Here is a 22,306-nt window from a genome sequence, read left to right as displayed (position 1 = left end):
TATTGTTGATTAACAGATTAACAGAGCTGGAAGGGACCTTATAGGCCATCTAGTCCAACCCCCTGCTCAAGCAGGAGACCCTACACCATTTCTGATTGATGAAAGAAATGTCCTCTTGGGTTCGGCTCCAAGTGGGGAAAAAGACACTGGAGACATGGAGGCTGCTTGGAAAGATGGTTTATTGTGGACAGGACCACATGGCTTGAGCCCTGAACAGAAAAGGTGATCACATGCTTCAATGTTGGTGGAGAAGAAGAGAAGGGGTGAGGGAGGGGCTTACTAGGCTTTTTATAACCTGTTCAGTCCCACCTCTCTGTTTCCTGTTCCTGTGTAAGAAATGTATTCTGATTGGTTGTCAGACTCCCATGGGGCCATGCAGGGATAACTCTCTAGGCTGTGTTTTGAGTCCAGGTTTGGTTGAGTTCTCAGCTGTCATGTGGTGAGTTGGGTAAACTTCCTTAATCCCATCCCCCTGGAGTTGAAATGGAGACGTCTTTATTATGTAAAGGGACTAGCTTGGCCTTCTTAATGGCCCATTGACAAAGTGGGGATGGGCAGGAAGCTACAGGCAGCTATTCTGTCTTTTAAAACATGTTTCTTTCTTTTCACATCCACATTCAATATTTCCTAGGATATTTCATTTTTCCCGGAGAGAGCTGGGTGATAACTTCCTATATGATAAATGGCAGTCCAGTCTCTTCTTGAAAGTTTCACAACTTCCGAAGGCAACGTCTGTTCCATTGGTTGATTCAGCAGGCCAAAACGGGGGCATTTTCCCCTTCCCCCAGCCCTGATGAAGTCTGCAGAGTGCTTCTGGGAGATGAGGGAAGGCAAAAATGCCCCAATTTTTGCAAAAAAAATGGCCCATTTTTCACAAAAATAGGATTCAGGGGCGGGGCTTCGGGAGGCCAAAATAGCTTTATTTGGTGTATAAGACGTACCAACATTTCCACACTCTTTTGGGGAGGGGGGGGAAGGTACATCTTATACTCCAAAAAATACGGTAAGTCAAAAAACTATAATTTGGACAGGAAATTGAATGGCCCCAGGATGGCAAAGGAGTGGGATAAGTCTCTCCATATTTATTCAACTTATATGCTAAATACATATTAAGGGAAGCTGTATTGGAAGGAATTTTACAATTAAAGTTTTAAAATTGGGAGAAGAAAAATCAATAACCTGCAGGAAGTTGATGACACTGCTCTGACAGCTGGAAATAGAAAGGATCTACAAACTCTACTAATAAAAGTCAAGGAGCCCAATGAAAAAAAATGAGACTAAAATATAGTATAAAGACCAAACTAATGATAACAGATAGAACAATCCGCTAGAATTGACCATGAAGATACCGAAGTGATAGATGGCATATATAATCAATCAATGGACCCATGCCAACATGGCTGCATATATAAGGAAGAGAATGGACCTATTGAGATATATGTTGAACTTGAAGCCAACTAGCTGGTTCATTAAATTTTTTGATGGCTAGAAAAATGCTTCTATAGCTTTCCATAGAATTTCTCATTCGGTATAATGAGGTTTTGCTTTGGGGGAATTCATCATTTTCAATAGAAGAATGGAGTGAGGCTGGACACCATTAAAGCTGACACCAGCCAGAGCATAGAACCGTGATGGCGAATTTATAACACATGTGCTGGAAGTGGCGGCATGCAGAGCCACCTCTCCAGGCACGCCAGCCATTGCCTGTTGCTCTTCCCGGTTCTGGCGTGCACGTGCACGCTGGCCAACTGGTCTTTGCACATGCGTTCACATCGGAAACCGGAAAACCAGATGACTGGTGCGCATGTGCTCACCGGAAACCAGAAGCTCAGCTTCCCGGTGCGTGCATGTGCGCTGGGGAACTGCTCTTCCGGTTTCAGGCCCTCCTGCGTGTGCGCACTGGGGAGCTGCTCTTATGGCTTCCAGTGCTCCCCCCCTTGTGTGCACACTCCTGTTTCGGCACTCACTGCGGAGAAGGTTCGCCAATACTGGCATAGAACAACTCAAAGAATAGTGCAAGATTGAAGATGTGGAGAGACCTGGGCTACAAAATTGCCAAGAGTTGGACATGACTAAATGGATAACATCAGAATAAGAGAGTTAGAAGGGACCTTAGACGTCTTCTAGTCCAACCCCCTACTCGAGCGTGAGACCGCATATCATTCCAGACAAATAGTTCTCCATCTCTTCTTAAGAGCCTCCAGTGTTGGAGCACTCACAACTTCTGGAGGCAAGTTGTTCCACTGATTAATTGTTCTCATTCTCAGGAAATTTCTCCTTAGTTCTAAGTTGCTTCTCTCCTTGATTAGTTTCACCCATTGTTTCTTATCTTACATTCTGGTGCTTTGAAAAATAAGCTGAGCCCCCCCCCTCTTCTTTGTGGTAGCCCCTGAAATATTGGAACATTGCTAACATGTCACCCCTAGTCCTTCTTTTCACTAGACTAGACCAACCATTCTTCATATGTTTTAGCCTGCAGACCCCTCATGGTTTTTGTTGCTCTTTTCTGCTCTTCACTCTTTCAAGATTCTCAACATCTCTTCTATCATATGGGGAGCCAAACTGGATGCAATATTCCAAGTGTGGTCTTACTACTGTTATAAAGCTGTACTAGTATTTCATGTGATCTTGAGTCTATCTTTTTGTTAATGGAGCCTAGGATTGCATTGGCTCTTTTGGTTGTTGCCACATACTACTGGCTCATATTTAAGTGACTGTCCACTAAGACTCCAAGATCCCTCTCATGGTTACTGCTATTGAGCCAGGTTTCAACTAATCTGTCCCTGTACACTTGATGACCACCACCACCACCACCACCACCACCACCTACTACTACTACTACTACTACTACTACTACTACTACTACTACTTCTTCTTCTTCTTCTTCTTCTTCTTCTTCTTCTTCTTCTTCTTCTTCTTCTTCTTCTTCTTCTTCTTCTTCTACTTCTTCTTCTTCTACTACTACTACTACTACTACTACTACTACTACTTCTCCTACTTCTTCTTCTCCTCCTCCTCCTCCTCCTCCTCCTCCTCCTCCTCCTCCTCCTCCTCCTCCTCCTCCTCCTCCTCCTCCTTCTACTGGCTCATATTTAAGTGACTGTCCACTAAGACTCCAAGATCCCTCTCATGGTTACTGCTATTGAGCCAGGTTTCAACTAATCTGTCCCTGTACACTTGATGACCACCACCACCACCACCACCACCACCACCACCTACTACTACTACTACTACTACTACTACTACTACTACTACTACTACTACTACTACTACTTCTTCTTCTTCTTCTTCTTCTTCTTCTTCTTCTTCTTCTTCTTCTTCTCCTCCTCCTCCTCCTCCTCCTCCTCCTCCTCCTCCTCCTCCCCCTTCTCGCCCTTCTTCTTCCTCTTCTCCTCCTCCATCTTCCTCCTCCTGTTCTTCCCAGAGGGAAGCAGCAGAAAAAAGTCTCCTCTTGGGTCCTTAGCACAACGTGCTCCTTCTGCCAGATCTAATAGGTAGGGTGGGTAGATGTAATAGGGAAGAGATAGTCCCTCAAACAACCCAGCCTCGTATCATGTAGAGTTTTAAGCCAACAATATCACTGAAAACCATTTTTTTTGGCAACACCGATTCCTCCGAAGGGACATGTCACCTTTCAGGTTTCAAATATTTTATAGCTCTCCTTCCTGTTAGATTTTGCTTTTGGTTCATGATAATAGGAAACAAACAGTCGGCCACAGCAGAAAGACTGTTTGATGAGTCTTTGCCCTGGAAAATATGAGGTTGGTTAATTGCAGAACCACCTGCAATCATTCAGATGGGAGCAGCTTGGCTCCAGCTGCAGTGGTTGCAAAAGCTCTAAAGTCCTCTTTGGAAGCAGCTGTAGACTCTGGGAATGAGGGAAGGTTGACAGGCCCAATTGTTTTTTACTTGCGGGTTCCAAGTTAGCTGTTCACTATCCCTGGGAAAACATCCCTGATTCATTGGCATGAAGATTCAACACAAATGTCACGAGCAACCTCCCCACCTCTCTTTTTAGGATGAACGTAAAAAAAAAAAACCAGACAGAAATTGGGAAGTAGAATGGAGGGGGGGGGGAACTGTGAGCAACTGCAAACACAGATAATTGGCCACAAGGCACGATGGCTCATCTACCGTGCTGTAATGTGAGATGCAATTAACTCTCTTGCTCCACTTCCAGCTTTGAATATTTATGGAAATGCAGAGAGCAAGGGTAACTGATCTTTGGTGTGTAAGCAAAAGCCAGAGATGTGTAGCTCCCAAGCTCCCTATTATACCCATTTTAGTCTTTGGCATAGCGAGTTTCCTAACACAATCTGGGCTTGTTTGCCGGCTCCTTGGTTGAGGATGTTCCCTTTCATCCTCAAAGACACCGTTTAAGCCACAGAACAAGGGTGACATCAACTCCTCTCAATTAACTTGCTAAATAGTCAAGAGAAATGATGGCCAAAGGACAAGCCATTAGTTGTCACCATCCTATAAAAAGATAATTAGGGGGAAATCGTATCATTTAGTTACCATTGTGGAAGCCGCGTTGGTATCACTATTGAACTGCTAGAATGCTTTACTACTGAAAGCAAGGACGTCTGTAGTGTTTTCCTTTGTTTTGTTTCTAAATGCTGTTGATTTAGGAACAAGCATCCCTTCCTCATTCTGGAGACGCGGTGGCTGGTTCCACCACAAAACCGCGGTAGACTAAAGCGCGCTCGACGAAAGCGCGTACGTGACGTCATCACAGCGCGACGAAAACATCGCGCTGTGAGCGGTAAATTTAAAATTAACGCGAAAACCTTACCCTAACCCCCCCAAACCTAACCCTAAACCTAACCCTAAACCTAACCCTTAACCTAACCCTAAACCTAACCCTAAACCTAACCCTTAACCTAACGCTAAATCTAACGCTAACCCTTAACCTAACCCTAACCCTAACGCTTAACGTAACCCTAACCCTAACCCTAACCCTAACCCTTAACCTAACCCTAACCCTAACCCTAACCCTAAACCTAACCCTTACCTTTATGTGAATCGGCTTGCTTTAATTTAATTTTAATTTAATTTATTTTTAATTTTATTTGTCGCGCTGCTGATGACGTCAGGTACGCACTTTAATCGGGCGCGCTTTAGTGCACCGCAGTTTTGTCGTGCCACGGCGGTGGCTTAGTGGCTAAGACGCTGAGCTTGTCAATCAGAAAGGTCAGCAGATCGGCTTGTTTTATCAGTGGCTGGGGGGGAAAAAAAACTTGGAAATGAAAAATGTTTTACTCATGCTTTAACTGAAGGAGTTAAATGATAACACAATCATGCTGTGAAATAAATTAACAATGATACAATGAAAAACTAATATATCTATGAATTGAATACTTTAGAATTTTTTGCTTTAAAAAGAATAAGGATAATAATGATTTTATGTATGCTTGATAGAGGACTGGTGATACAATGTATAACGTTAAGAACATACTACAATGATATCTTGTTGTTGATAAATAATTTTAATAAGGGAATAATTGAAAATTGGTATATATATATATATATATATATATATATATATATATATATATATATATATATATATATATATATATATACACACTATTTAGAATATTTTGTTGAAAAATGAAGGAATAAGATTTCTGTTTGAATGTATGATGTACAAGGATAATAATGAACATAAGCATACCTGATAGTTGATTGGTGGAATTATGCATAATTGAAAATAGTGATATACAAATATAAATGGTTGGTAAAAATATTTTTTTCTATCACATGGGATTATATAAAGGTATACTGTTATCAAATAGACAATCAAGAATGTAAGGGAATCATGATTTACTGGAAAAAAGATAATATTAATTGTAACTGAACATATACTGTACAATGAAAGTGAGGTATTTAGTTATACTAGATGAAAAATCTGAGATGGTAAATATTATTCGAGAATATGGATGTTAAAACACCTGTAACCAAACAACACGTTGTATGTGATGATGTTTTTTTTATTGTTGTGTATATGTGTTGTCTGTGTAATAAAAATAAAAAATAAAATAAAAAAAGGTCAGCAGATCGGCGGTTCGAATCCCTAGTGCTGCGTAATGGAGTGAGCTCCCGTTACTTGTCCCAGTTTCTGCCAACCTAGCAGTTTGAAAGCATATAAAAATGCAAGTAGAAAAATAGGAACCACCTTTGGAGGGAAGGTAACAGTGCTCCGTGCACCTTCGGCATTTAGTCATGCTGGCCACATGACCGATATGTCTTCGGACAGTGTTGGCTCTTTGGCTTTGAAAGCACTGCCCACTAGAGTCAGGAACAACTAGCACATATGTGCAATGGGAACCTTTACCTTTACCCCTACATTATATGGTACAAAGCTTTGCTACAAGAGAGAGCTCTTTATTGTCTTAATAAAAAGAGACAGAAGATGTATTCTTTCGTGGAACAAAGCAAAAAAATTCTGTTTAGAGTTCATCACAGTCCCTAGTTTGTTTGTGAACACATTCACACCATTTCCTTGGCAACAAATGGAAATGGAGTGTTATTGCCATCACCTGAATTGTTCTGATACATCAGCTTGGTCATCCAGCTAAGAAGTAACTGGGTATAATCAAGCTTATTTTTAGCCAAAGTCAGCTAGATTCTGCCATCAGATATCGGGATATGTTGGCTTTTTTGACAGCCTGCAAAAAAAAACCCAATGCAGTCCTAGGTTGTATTAACAGAGGGATAGAATCAAGATTATCTTGACAATGTATTAGTAGCACTTTATAAAGCCTTAGTAAGATCCCATACCTAGGATCCTGCATCCAGTTTTGGTCACCATTGTATTAAAAAGATGTTCAAGCTCTGGAAAGTGTGCAGAAAAGAGAACAACAATTATTAGGCTAAAACATATGAAGAACAGTTGCAGGAATTGAGTAAATCTAATCTAGTGAAAAGAAGGACCGGGATCACAAGAAGAGGGGGGTCAACTTATTTTCCCAAGCACCAGAAGGCAAGACAAGAAACACGGATGGAAACTAATCAAGGAGAGAAGCAACCTAGAACTATGGAGGAATTTCCTAATAGTGAGAACAATTAACCAGTGAAACAGTGTGCTTTTAGAAGTTATGGGTGCTCCATCACTGGAGGCTTTTAATAAGAGACTGGATAGCCATTTGTCTGGAATGATATAGGGCCGTGATGGCAAACTAATGACAAACCAAAAATGGGCCATTTTTTGCTCAATTTTGCCCTCCCCCCCAGCTCCCAGGAATACCCTATAAGCCTCCTAAAGGCTATCCATGCGCTTTTTTTGGACAAAAAATGGGCCTGTTTTCATGAAAAACGGACCGATTTTGCTCGTTTTTGGCCCCCCCCCCACTCCCCAGGACAGTGATGGTATTCAGCCAGTCCGCACCTATTCAGGAGAACCGGTTGGCAACTTTCTACGCAGTTCAGAGAACCGATTGTTGGAAGAAATCTCCTTTTGTTTTTTCCCACTTTACAGGGCTAATCTTGTAAGGAAGGCAGGAAGGAAACATTCTGGTGTTGTTTCTAGCCTAATCTTTATTGACCCGCTTACAGAAACTGCCTCTCGGGTTAACCTTTATTACATTGTAACAGCTAGTGCGAAGCGCCCATCGACCTGAGTGGCTTTGAGTTGGCCACGCCCACCCAGTCACATGACCACTGAGCCCCACCTACCCAGATGGTCATTAGGGCAGAGAACCGGTTGTTAAATTATTTGAATCCCGCCACTGCCCCAGGAGCACTCTACAAGCCTCCTAAAGGCTATTCATGCCCCCCCCTTTTTTGAAAAAAGGGCCTGTTTTTGCAAAAAATGGGCCCATTTTCACAAAAATGGGGGCATTTTTGGGAGGTTTGCAGAGCGCAAAAACGTTTTTTAAAAGTTTGCCTCTTCAAAAACTTGCTGCGTCTTATACTCAGGTTCGGGTTATACTCTGAAGAATGCAGTACCTGTATTTCAAATTGAACCAGCTTCTATCTATACAGCAAAATTTACCAGACCTAACCCAGAATAATTCAGCTTGTATTCACAGCAGAGTCCAGACTGCTGGAGTGATTGTGATGTGAGTTATTTTATTTGCATTTATTTGTCTACTGTCCAAGCTAGTTGGAGGGTGTCACTAGTGAAGTAGATTTGATAAAAACATGACAATGTGTCCATCTGATCAATTTCTTTACGTGGTGTGACAGCTGGCGATTTCTGTCATCTCAGATGGAGATTTATCTTAGGCTGGTTCATTAAGGCCTCCTAGGAAAAAAAAATATTTGTAATCTTTGGCAAGACATTTCAGTAAAGGAAAGAAAAGCACGCTCATTTTTAATATATTCACGATAGCGTATCATCAGGCTACAGGAATAGTATAATTTGCAAAAATAACAAGATTGTTGTTGATTCGAGACAGAGCCATACTCCAGCTACATCTTCCCATTTAATAAATACCCAATTTGCATTAAAATTACAATCCTGTGTGCCAAAGACTGGAAGCCCTAATTATATCATAAATTTCTGTCTATGAAAGCTTATTTGAATCAATCATGAAATAAGGCTTCAGTTATGAACCATTAATGTTGTGCAGGCTTTAATTCCTTCTGGATATGCATCTCAGAAATGACAACTTGTATTCATTGATTCTTCTCAGAATGATATCCATGAGGCTGTGAAAAATGCACTATTTTTATAATTAATTTTCCCAATGGGTATGCGGCAAGAGTTTCTAAAAAAAGCATAACTCAAATGAATAATAAAATATGGACAAAATTCAATAAATTAACTGCATCTCACTGGTGGGCCAGGATTTTGGGGCAGATAGTGGAGGATATGTAAATTAGAACTTAAAATGAGCTATGGATTGATTAAATCCAATTCTTTTAAGAATCCAGCATAACATTCAGTTCAAAGAGAGAAATCAAAACTCTATTGACAAATAAACATGTCAGCCTCTAAGGGGTGATTCCTCTTCTGCTAATTGTTTGACGTGAAGAAACAAAGCCGTAATAAAAGAAACAAGAAACAAGAACAAATTTTGGAAGGTTGAAGTGGGAAAGGAGACTGAGGATGTGGTGATATAAGATATAACAGAATAATAGAGTAACAGAAGGGACCTTGAAAATCTTCTGGTCCAAACTCCTACTCAGGAACACAAATGTTTGTCTAATCTCTTCTTAAAAAGCTCCAGTAATGGAATATCCACAAGTTCTGAAGGCAAGCCATTCCACTGGTTAATTGTTCTCACTGCTAGGAAATTTATCTTTAGTTCTAGCTTGGGTTTCTCCTTGATCAGTTTCCATCTTCTGGTGCTTTGCAAAAAATAGGTTGACCCTTTCTTCTTTGGGGCAGCCCCCAAATATTGGAACACTGCTAACATGTCACCCTTAGTCTTTCTTTTCACTAGATATATCCAATGCCTGAAACTATTCTTCATATATCTTATATAAATTGTTTTAACCATTCTTTATATGTTCTATATTCATTTTTTTAATAATAAATTGCCAGGAAAGTTTCTCTCCAGAGATTCAGCTGCCTTGACCCTTGACTGTAGAAGAATCTTGAAGATCTGGATTAGTGAACATGTTCTATTGCAGGGATTCTGCTAAATGTATTAATACGCTTGGCATGTTGATAACCCAGAGATAATATAAAAAATAATTTGGTAAAATTCATACAGTAGCACAACTTCTTTTGTTTGCATTCCATTGGACTGTTTTTATTTTATACGCTGCCCTAGGTTACTGTGAATCGGAAAGCTGAAAAATTTGATTTCTGAATAAATAATAGAATAATAGAATAATAGAATAATAGAATAATAGAATAATAGAATAATAGAATAATAGAATAATAGAATAATAGAATAATAGAATAATAGAATAATAGAATAATAGAATAATAGAATAATAGAATAATAGAATAATAGAATAATAGAATAATAGAATAATAGAATAATAGAATAATAGAATAATAGAATAATAGAATAATAGAATAATAGAATAATAGAATAATAGAATAACAGAATAACAGAATAACAGAATAATAGAATAATAGAATAACAGAATTGGAAGGGATCTTGGAGGTCTTCTAGTCCAACCACCTGCTCAGGCACAAAACCCTACACAATTTCAGACAAATAGCTGTCCAGCCTGTTCTTAAAAACTTCCAGTATTGGAGCACCCACAACTTAATGACCATAGCAAGTTGTTCCACTGATTAATTGTTCTCACTGTCAAGAAATTTCTTCTTAGTTCTAGGTTGCTTCTCTCCTTGATTAGTTTCCACCCATTGCTTCTTTTCCTGCGTTCAGGTGCTTTGAAGAATAGTTTGACTCCCTCTTCTTTGTGGCAGCCCCTCAAATATTGGAACACTGCTATCATGTCACCCCTACTCCTTCTTTCATTAAACTAGACATACTTAACATGAAAAGGAAGTATGGTGGATTTATTTAATGAACTTATCAGCCATCCCATAATTCCTTCCCACCTTAATTTGGAAGATAAATTAATACCTATCATTTCTGAGGATGACTGAAAGGAATCTCTCATTTGTGAGGACAATATATGGTGTTCTGACCGAGGCTTCCCAAGAGCATGAAGCAAACTCCTTGTCCTGACAAAACACCCTTTTATTAACTTACCGTGAATTCTGCTCAATTGCATCCAGCAAAGTCTTTCAAGGGAGGATTTACAGTCCCAGACCTTATCTGGCTTGTAGAGTTGACAGGCTGATATCCGCAAAACTTGGCAAGGAGACTTGGAGAGTCACGAACCAATTAAGCGAACTAATTGTCTCCTGCAAACTCCACTCCCCTTTCTCTCCTCTTTTGTTTCCTCTAGAAGGGCCCATTCATTGTCTACATGTGGCCTTACTCTCAAGTTGACCCCTGTTCTTTAGCTGTTTCCTTCATCTGGCAACTCTGCACATGTGCACACTGGGAAAAGGCTCCAGCTGTTCGTCTGCCTCACTGATGTCTGACTCTGAAGGTAGCTGATAACTGTCAGACAGCCCTGGTTCCCTCTCTGCCTCTGACACAGAGCCCTCATCAGAGGCTTCCCCAGACTCCAGGACTGGCCCATGTTCCTCCCCAACATCCTCACTGTCCGAATCTGCTTCCAGCTCTGCTGGCCACTGGAGACCCGCAACAGATGGTAGGAGAGCAATTGAGTGTGTTTGTCAACTCAGATGAGAACTTGGGATCACCTATCATGCAAGCAAGCTCCGTCTTCATGACTTCGTTTCCTAAAGATCTGAGAGTTTGAAGATCTACCCAAGATTTGCTTAGGATGTCTGGAAAAGACAATTTCATCATTCCTCCGAAGTAAAATAAACTGGGCCTAATTCCCTGAGACACTGACAGCCATGCGTCTATAAAGGCATGACTGACGTCTACCTTGAAAATCAAGGAATAGAGTCATGCCCCTTCTCCTGACAGGCCTCAACAGATTAATAAGGAAAGCGATCAACACTTCAGAAAGAAACCCAGCTATTTGCAAGTCAAATTTCTAATCAGGTATGCATGAAGGGGAAGGAGGAAGAGAATTGTAGATTTTGATTATGCCAGGCAAAATTTGTCAGTTGCATTAGGGAAAAGAGGAACATTAGAAAAATTACGGATGAGCACCAAAAAAGTTTTTAGTGCATGGATAGTGTGTTCACACCAGTGACGTGCGGTGAGCTTTATGGCCTGTGAGGCAAGCGCAAAAGCCCCGCTGAAGCCCCAGCGCCGTGTCTGCCATAGAGCGGGATTGGGACCCGCTCTATGGAGGACGGCGCTGGGACTTTAAAGTCGGGCTGCCGGGGCCCTGCCGCCACTTTAAAACTATGCCCCCAGGCACCGACTGCTCCAGCGAGGCTTCCTGCTTCATCCCGGCGGGCAGAGAGGGCGAGGGAGGACTGGAGGCGATGGGCAGACGGGCGAGCTCAGCAGCACCGCTGCACCGGCAGAGCCAGCCTGAGGGACGAGGGGCGGCTGAGCCTCCGTGGTGGCAGGGATGGAGGACATCAAGCATGTCCCGCTGAATGGCCGGCCCGGAAGGCATGCTGGCACTTTAAAGTGCATGCTGCCTCGGCCCGCCATAAAGCAAAACACGTCCTGGTTTATGGCGTCACACTGGCACTTTAAAGTTTTTGCTAACTACTTCTGAAGAATGATTAGCTAACAGCAGGATTGAGGAGCGTAAGATAAAAATAATTAAGACAGAGCAAAAAAATGGATAGAGAGCCACTGGGATGTAATGGTTAAGGCATCAGGGTAGAAATTGGGAGATGGTGAGTTCTAGCCCCACCTTAGGCACAAAACCAGCTGGGTGACGTTGGGCCAGTTCTTTCTTCTCAACCTTAGGAAGAAGAAATCGTGCTGAAATTTTGCTAAGAAAATTGCTGGGACTCACCCTTAATTTGAAACCGTATGTGCGCGCCCGCCCGCACAAACATACAGAGGGATAAAATATGTTACACTTTATTAAGAATGGGGGGCAAGGATAGTTGGGGGGCAAGGATAGTTGATGCGCAAAATATACATTGCAACGCTTATTGCAAAGCCTCTCAACTATCAAACGACAACCCGGCCTTCACGTGGTGCCCCCCGTTCCCACCAATCGGGCTCTGTTGACCCTTGGGACTGGCGTCCCCTTGGGTATATCCAGCCGAAACAGCTTCCATGGATCGCCGTATCCATTCCTTTTTAGGGCTAAACAATATCGGTTGCCTCAATGTGCAAACATTGCTACAAACAGGGAAGCAGGCCCTTCTCGCTAAAAGTATTTAATAGCGACTGGCTGCACCACCTGACAACCCTAGCCCAGGACCGAAAACACTGGCGTCAAATTTCCATGGAAGTCGCCTATACCCACGATGGGTGAAGAGGCGTCAAGTACAAGTACAAGTACAATTAAGAATGTGCTAAAATGAGCAGGAAAAGGCGACCTGCTCACCGTTGGTTTTTTTTTTTAAAGAGGTAATTGCTTGAGTCTGTTCACCTGTTGGCCCTTTGTGGTAGTCCAGACAAGCCCAACTATGAATATTAAGTTTACATTAACAGAATCTTGCAAGCCTGAGAATATTTCTCCTTCCCCCCCTCTTTCACTTTTCAGAAAAAGTGAATAGAACTATGTTGGCCAAAGAGGAAGAACGCTATCAGCCAGATTGCATGAATACTTCTGGCTATCAAAAGAGACGACCCACTATCCCTCATGTCCATCTACAAAGGACACAAATTTGACCTAACCAGGGGTGGGTTCTGGCTTCTGTTACTGCCATTTTGCTCAGGGCTGCGCTTCGCACATGCACAGAAGTAAAAAATGGCTTCTGCTCATGCGGAGAAGCAAAAAACAAGATGGCACCACCGATAGAACTGATTCGGGTGCGTGGCCAGCTGAATTACTACCTACTTGTCCGAACCGGTAGGAACCCACCTCTGGAGCTAACCAGAACTGTGACCCGTCAAAACTGCACTCGACTAAGCCACGCCCGATTAAACCGCGTCGCTGATGTCATCAACAGGGCGACAACAGCCAGTATGGAGAAAGAAGGGCGCTTTAAATAGCGCTTTGAAAGCAAGCCGATTCAACTTAAGGTAAGGGTTAGGTTTAGGGTTAGGTTTAGGGTTAGCTTTAGGGTTAGGTTAAGGGTTAGGGTTAGGTTTTGGATTAGGTTAAGGGTTAGGGTTAGGGTTAGGGTTAGGTTAAGGGTTAGGATTAGGTTTAGGGTTAGGTTAAGGGTTAGGTTTAGGGTTAGGTTAAGGATTAGGTTTAGGGTTAGGTTTAGGGTTAGGTTTAGGGGTTAATTTTAGGTTTAGGGTTTACAGCGTGCTTCTGTCTCCGCACTGTTGTCACCCTGTTGATGACGTCAGCGACGCGGTTTAGTCCTGGCGTGGTTTTGTGGTGGAACCAACCAGAACCACAGTTGTAACCCAGGCGAAATCAAGGAGAGAAAGAGAAATCCTTGAAGCCTGGTTTTCCACCAACAAATCAATAAACAGACATACTGACATCGATCCGGCCTACCAATTGCTGAGAATGAAAGAACTACATCAACCAGACCCTGAAGATAGCATTTAAACAGGCATCCATTACTACACCACAACAAAATCATAACTCATCAGTTCACAAGAAATTGGACCAAGTCTCAATAACAGCAAGAACCAGCCAATCAAACAATCCGAAACCAGACTGTATCCGAACAAACAACACTAATTTACATCACACAGACGGTACTTAAAAACCACAGACCATGCCTCTGTAACTGCAGCCAATCAACCATCAGACCATGACTCAGAAGTAACAAACAGCATCCACACTAATTTGCATTATATAAAAAGGTATTTAAAGAACGGTGTTCTGACAGACGAGCACAATTCAAAGTGCACTGACAATGTCTCCTTGAACAGTGACAAAACGTTTGCAACCAAACTGCCAAGTTCGGAGCGGAAAACAACAGCTCCACTTTTCCAGAAAACCTGAGAAACAGTCCTTTCTGAAAGGTTTCTCACATCCGCCTTCCTTCTAGGAGCCAAGACATCTTCTAAATCAGGTCAAGACATCTTCTACATCAGGCCAAGGGATCTTTTACACCAGCAGTCCCCAACCTTTCTGGCTTTGTGGATTGGTGGCAGCGATGGCAGGGGAACAGGGGATGCTTCCATGCACGAGCACCCATGTGTGCATACACACAGTTCCATTTGCACAGCTTCATTTGCCTGAGAGCGCACAGCTTGACTTGCACGAACGGTGGGCAGTCATGCTTCTATGCGAAGCTCCACTTACATGAGTGCAACTGCCCGCCGTTTGCTCAAGTTGAGCTGTGCACACTTGGACGCTCACAGAGGTGGTATTCAGCCAGTTTGGACCGGTTCACCTGAACTGGTAGTGAAAATCTTGGATGGTGGAAATCATGGCGGAAACCGCCCCCCGTCCACCCACCCCGGCTCTATGCCATCCTATTTAGGCATGTTTTTGAGGTCAGGTGCATGTGCTGAAGGTACGCGTATGAGCAAAGCACATGCTTGGAAGACTGGGTGCATGCATGGAAGGGGCGCATGCACCCGCGAACCGGTGGTAACAAATAGTGAAACCCACCACTGCACACTCACCTGTCCTTTGTGCGGCCTGGTTCCGAGTGGGCTGTGGCCCGGTATTGAGCCACAGCACAGGAGGTTAGAACCCCTGTTCTACATACAGGGTGCCAGCCTATGGCTCGTACTCCCATCTCCAAGGTCATTCTCACATATCATTCCATCATCGTACAATCTTGGGCTTTTCACCCTCCTACGCATGAGCTCCAGGTACCCTATTTTCAGTAAAGATGAGTTCCCTTTATGGAACAAGATCTGGAAATATTGTTCTCTAAAGCCTTCTTCTCCCTGCCTCCCACCACATATCAGCTATATATTTTTTTATTGGCTCTGCTATATGATGGAAACTTGAATCAAATAATGACAATGGATCCCAGCCTCCTTTAAAACGCTGAGAGCCTGTAGGGGGACTAATTGAAGCCCATTGGTTTGGGGAAAGTATCTGGCTTTGTTGCATTTTTGATTGCTCCGATTGACTGCTAATTACAACCTTGCCCTGATATTCCAGAGCAATCTTCTTTAGTTCTCTGACACCTGCCTGAGGAGGGCTGTGGAGACTGTTTCTTGTGTTCGTGGAAGAAGGCTACGGAATCGGCAAGTCAAATTGTGAGACAATTATCCACTGCTAAATATTCACCCGTGCATCAGGGAAACCGGCTTGTTGTAAGGAGAAAGGCTTCACTCTTTCTAATTTACCTTCAGTGGTTAATTACATCCAATTATTACACCGAGTAATAAATTACTACTTCCAATTATATTGTGGGTAGAATTGAAACAGTTAGAAATGCAATTTGCACCATTGTTTATATCCTGGGCTTAAGTAATTTTACTTCCGAAATTATGTATGGTGTAGTTGGCGTTAAACAATGTTCAATGTCTTTGAAACACCCAAGTGTGTCATTCTGGTTGAGTCCCCCCCCCTCTCACTTTTGCTTATGTTTTGAGGTGTTGCAAGAGGAAATGAATGCAGTTTTATTTAAAGCAATGTTTTTCCAATTTGCTGTACCCAGGAATCCATTTGTCACTTTCTTTCCAAGGGAATTCTGTGGAATCTATTTAACTCTAAATAATTTACTTTCATAATGGGAGGTCCTAAGATTCATTGAAGATACAGTTGTAGGAGGAGGTAAGGTTGTTGTTTTATGGGGAGATGTAATGGTAGAAAGGAGACTGTTGTGAATGTAAACTAATCTGTCCTACAGATAAATATGGTATTTACAGGTAGTCCTTGCCTTACAAATAATTCATTTAGTGACCATAGCAATAGCAATAGCAGTAGACTTATATACCGCTTCATAGGGCTTTCAGCCCTCTCTAAGCGGTTTACAGAGTCAGCATATTGCCCCCAACAACAATCCGGGTCCTCATTTTACCCACCTCGGAAGGATGAAAGGCTGAGTCAATCCTGAGCCGGTGAGATTTGAACAGCCGAACTGCAGAACTGCAGTCAGCTGAAGTAGCCTGCAGTGCTGCATTTAACCACTGCCCCACCTCGGCTCTTCTAGCCTGACCATTTGTAGTTACAATGCAGTGGTGGGATTCCAAATCTTTTCCTACTGATTCATGTATGCTCTTGCACTTCAGCATGCTTTGAAGCACTCAAAGACCACCCTCTGTGTCAGTGCTGGTGAGCTGAGCTGTTTTTTTAAGCTCAGCTGAGGTGCGGCAATCTGTCCTGCCACATGAATCAGCTGAGCTAAAAAAACAAGGGAATATAGAACAGGGAGAGACAGGGTGTCAGCTTTCCAAATATCATGCAGAATTAAATCAGAGTCCAAGGCAGAGCTATCCTTAAAGTTCCAATTTAATAAGTCAGACATGTTGGCAACAAACTGTGGAAACCACCTTCAGTGTTAGCGCTGGTGAGCTGAGCAGTTTTTTTAGCTCAGCTGAGGTGCAGCAATCCGCTCGAATTAGCTGAGCTAAAAAACAAGGGAATATAGGACAGGAAAACGATGGGGGCGGGAGGGTGGACCCAATCAGAGGCGGTATTTACCAGTTCTCCAAACTACTCAACATTTCCACTATCAGTTCGCTCAAACTGGTCTGAAATGACTGAATATCACCTCTGATCCCAGGGTCATACAACCACTACCATATTTTTCGGAGTATAAGATGCACCTTTTTCCCTCAAAAAAAGAGAGACTGAAAATCTGGGTGCATCTTATACACTGAAATACAGATTTTTTGCCACCTGAACCCCCCCCCCCTTCACCAAAATGGCTGTGCATAGCTTTTAGGAGGTTTTTAGAGAGCTCTTGGAGGCTGGGGAGGGCAGAAATGAGCAAAAAAATGGCCCATTTTTTGCTCAATCCCCCCCCAACCCCTAGGAGCACTCTATAAGCCTCCTAAAGGCTATCCATGCCCCCTTTTTTGACAATTTTTTTTTGCTTTTTGTTGCCCCCACCTACCCTCCAGGACCACTCTACAAGCCTCCTAAAGGTTATTTGTGCCCTTTTCTGAGAGGTTTGAAGAGTGCAAAAACTTTTTTAAAAAATTTGCCTCTTCAAAACCTTGGTGTGTCTTATACTCTGGTGCATCTTATACTCTGAAAAATATAGAATTTAATACCTTCCTAGCTGGTTTCCACCAAGCAATTGGGGGAAACTAGATTTGCTTAGCAGCTGCACAATTCACTTATCAATTGCAGTCATTTGCATAACATCCATGGGAAAATGGTTGTAGAATTGGGGATTGGCTCACAAACTATTTTGCTTAGCAACAGAAGTTTGAGTCCCAATTATGATCATACATCAAGGACTACCTGTAAACAGCTGTGGTTCCCACTGTTGTTTAAGCAACAGGCAACTTAGACTCAGATGTTGAATTGAGCTATAGCTCAATTGGGCGGCTAGCTTTACTTCTGGTCAGACAAGACTTCTTAGTTAGAGGGCCTGGCTTACTTCCACAGCTCTTGACTGCCATAAATACAAGATATACAACATTTCATTGGAGAGTCTCTTAGAGGGATAATGCATTTTCCTGGTTTGGAGTGGTGCTGGCAAATTGGACTGCTTTTGTATCTGCCCATAAGTGCAATTTCTTTTCTCATTCTCTGATGCTTCTACATTTATTACTTCCTCTGCAAAACAGGAAGTCACCCAGGATTTCTGGATAAGAGCGATTAGGGGGAGATTGGGAAAGTCATCAGAAGAATATTAGTCGTAAAGAACCAGGAGATAAAAGAGAGAAGATTCTTTTTGAAAACTGTTGGAAGAAATGTCCATCTGGGTTCAGTTCCAAGTGGGGAAAAAGATACTGGATTCATGGAAGTTGCATGGGAAAAAGGCTTATTGATGATGGACAGGACCATATGGTTTGAGGTTCTGGAGGAAAAAGGGGAGAGATGCTGAGAGTGCCCTGGTTTTATGCCCTCTCTGGGCTCCCAGGGGGCCATGCAGGGGCAACTCTGTAGGCTGTCCTGAGTCTCAAGCTAGGTTGAGCCTTGCTGGGTGATGATGTAAGGAATTTGGGCAATTCCTACTATGGTGCTGCCTGAAGGAGGTAGATCTTTGTTATGTAGAGTAGACTAGCTCAGGCCTTAATGGCCCCTTTGACAAAGGTGAGGGGCTGAGGTTCTGCCTCCCTTTTACCGGAAATATTCTGTCTTTTTAATATTTCTTAAAATATTTCATTTTCCTAGGAAAGGGGTGGCTGCTAACTTCCTACGAAACTTGCTTCATAAACAGCAGCTCATTCTAGGCTGCAAAATGCATGAGGAGAAAATATTCCAATTGTTTTAAAAGACTTTGTCGTGGTGAATTCACTAATAAATGAGGTCTGGAACTTCTCATCATAGTTTTGAAGATTCTGCATTGTCCTCTAATCTTTGCATAAAAAAAAATCCTCTCAGATGTCTGTGTAATTCTTGATTTCTGGAGTCTGCCTTAACCAACTCAGGAAGCTCAAACTGCCGGAGGAGCTGCTGATTCTATTCTACACAGGGATTATTGAGTCTGTCATCTGCACCTCCATAACTGTCTGGTTTGGCTCTGCAACCCAACAAGAGAGACACAGACTTCAATGGATAATTAGAACTGCAGAAAAAAAACAATGGCTACCAACCTGCCTTCCATTGAGGACTGTATACTGCACGAGTCAAAAAGGGGGCTGTGAAAATAATTACAGACCCCTCACATCCTGGACATAAATTGTTTCAACTTCTGCCCTCAAAACGAGGCCATATGGCTGGCATTTGAGCCTACATATAATTGTGGCCGCAAGAATAACTTATGCACAATTTTGGAAATCCACTACCACACCGTCGGAAGATGCTATAATTAAAAAGATGTATGAATGTGCAGAAATGGATAGAATGACGGGTTGGCTGAGGGACAAAGGAGAAACGGAACATTATCTTAGCTGGAACTTATGGTATATGTGGGCGACAAGGAGAACAGCAGGGACTTAAAATGGGGAAAGTTAAAAGTGAACATGGGTATTGTAATAGATCTCTGAACTTTGCAATGAGAAGATGTGGCTTAGAGACCTAACAATGAGGAAGGAAAGAAAAAAGTTGGGCTGTGAATGGCTGTCACCGCGGGGGTGGTGGTGTTGTATGTTTAAAATTGTATTTGTATCTGTATGTTTTACGCTTAAAAAAAATGTATAACTAATGAATGCCGATACAAAAGGCTGTATATTTACTTTATATTGTTATGTATGTTTTGTCTTTTCTCATGTTGTTGTATTTTTCTTTCTGTTTTTAAAGGTAATAATGTTTAATAAAAATTATATATATATTAAAAAAAAACAAACGAGGCCATATGGCATTGTACACCAGAACAACTACACACAAGGACAACTTTTTCCTGAAAGCCATCACTCTGCTTAACAACTAATCCCCACAACACTGTCAAATTACCTACTAAGACTGTATTACTATTATTGTTCTCTTCCTTTCTAGTACCTATCTCTTCCCACTTATGACTATAACCATGCTGATTGTATTTATCATATTTAGTTTATATTGTTTTATTTGTTTCCTAGTACGATTTGATTGTCAACCTATGACTATCACTAAGTGTTGAACCTTATGATTCTTGATATTTTATGATTTATGATTCTTTTATTTTCTTTTTCTTTAGGTACACTGAGAGCATATGCACCAAAGACAAATTCCTTGTGTGTCCAAACACACCTGGCCAATAAAGAATTCTATTCTATTCTATTCTATTCTATTCTATTCTATTCTATTCTATTCTATTCTATTCTATTCTATTCTATTCTATTCTATTCTATTCTATTCTATTCTATTCTATTCTATTCTATCCTACCCTACCCTACCCTACTCCACTCCACTCCACTCCACTCCACTCCACTCCACTCCACTCCACTCCACTCCACTCCACTCCACTCCATTCCATTCCATTCCATTCCATTCTATTCTATTCTATTCTATTCTATTCTATTCTATTCTATTCTATTCTATTCTATTCTATTCTATTCTATTCTATCTTTGAGTAGCATGACACTGTGATGCTCTATATTGGGGTATCACTAATGTGATGCCCATAGCACCACTAGATGGCGCCCCTTATTCCCACATGCTATGACTCACAAGATGCTAACTATTAAAATGGAGACATCATCCCAGTGTTTTCACATCATGGGAGCTCCTGAAAGATTGGAGATTTTAATTTATTTTTTAAATTCTTGCAACATGGCAAAAAAATCATGCATTGCTGCCAACTCCAGCCCAAAATTCAGAGTCAGCTAACTGATTACCAGTTCCTTGGGGCTGCAATAACTTGTCTGAGCTAATTCCATTTTAGCAGTTCGAATCAATTGGACACACCAGAGGAAGAGAATATATTTTTCTGAGGAGGGCTGTTGCATTTTTTTGTTCAGGCACCACGTCAAATGCCAAGGATGAGTGAGGTCAAAATGTTTCATTGGCAGAAATAGTAGGTTGGAATACCCATTTTTCTTCTTTTTTTTAGTCTCTTTTCTTTATTTAGATTTGTTCTAAACTCCTATGAAGTTACAGCCGAGGAAAGGAGAGGTGGTTGTTGCAAGAGGTTTTATTTAATAGATTTTTATCTTGCCTTTATTATGTATGTTTGAACACGCATAATATTTCTTTTCCACTTCATGGATTACTGCCTTGTGTAGCTCAATGAAGCTGTGAGCTGTGCTGTGCAGGGCCACCCAAGATGGTCAGGTCATAGCAGAGAGCTCGGACAAACCATGATCCACTGGAGAAGGAAAGGACAACCCACTCCAGTATCTTTGCCACGAAAACCCCATGGACAGCACCAAAAGGCAAAAAGATATGATGCTGGAAAAATGAGTCCCTCGGGTCGGAAGGTGTCCAATATGCTACTGGGGCAGACTAGAGGGCTAGTACTAGTGGTTCCAGAAAGAGTGAAGCGGCTGGGCCAAAGCTGACAGGACGCAATGTCAGGGTTCCAAATAGCATCCAAAAGTAAATCAGAGTCCAAGGCAAAGTATTGCTCAAAGTTCCAATTTATTAAGAGAGCCATGTTGACACATCTGGGAAAACCTGAATCTGAAGGCTTCCCGGTTTTCCCACCCAGTTGAAAGTTCAAGATCTTGCCTCCACACCAGTGGTGGGTTTCAAAAATTGTTCGAACCTACTCTGTAGGTGTGGCCTCCTTTGTGGGAGTGGCTTGTCACCCATGTGACTGGATGGGAGTGGCTTGCCGCCCATGTGACCGGATATGAAGATGCCGACGACACTTGTCAGAACCACCTTAAATTACCTCACACACAGCACTGGCATGCATAAGAATATGATGTAAACTTGTTTTTTAAAAGGCATCTTTGGTTTGCGTTAAAACAACTTCAACACACGCAATGTTCTGATTGCACCACAAACGCAGTAGCCATCCTTACCTTTCACAGAGGCACTGAGTTTTAGAAATATGAGCATGATAGTGTAGAATAATCATATCCAAGGACCAGTGGTGGGTTTCAAAAAATTTTGGGACCTCTTCTGTAGGTGTGGCCTGCTTTCCGGGTCCACTGGTGGAACCTCTTCTAACCAGTTCAGTAAATTTGATGAACCGGTTCTACTGAATAGGTGCGAACTGGTAGGAACCCACCCCTGCTCCACACCCACAAGTCCATCACATGGTCCAATCTTCCACTGCCATGCTGGCAGCTTCCACTCATCCAGTTCCAGTTAGGTGCAGAGATGCAGAGACAAAGGATGACCTTGGCTTTCTAGAAAGAATTTTGTTATGGCTACATACCATCTAAGGCCGTACAATCCCCCACTCCCA

This window comes from Thamnophis sirtalis, unplaced genomic scaffold (genome assembly GCF_051295495.1).
Source record: "Thamnophis sirtalis isolate CommonGarterSnake01/CBP01778 unplaced genomic scaffold, rThaSir2_p1.2 scaffold_2, whole genome shotgun sequence".
In the NCBI taxonomy this organism is placed as follows: Eukaryota; Metazoa; Chordata; class Lepidosauria; order Squamata; family Natricidae; genus Thamnophis; species Thamnophis sirtalis.
This window is presented reverse-complemented; position numbering follows the sequence as displayed.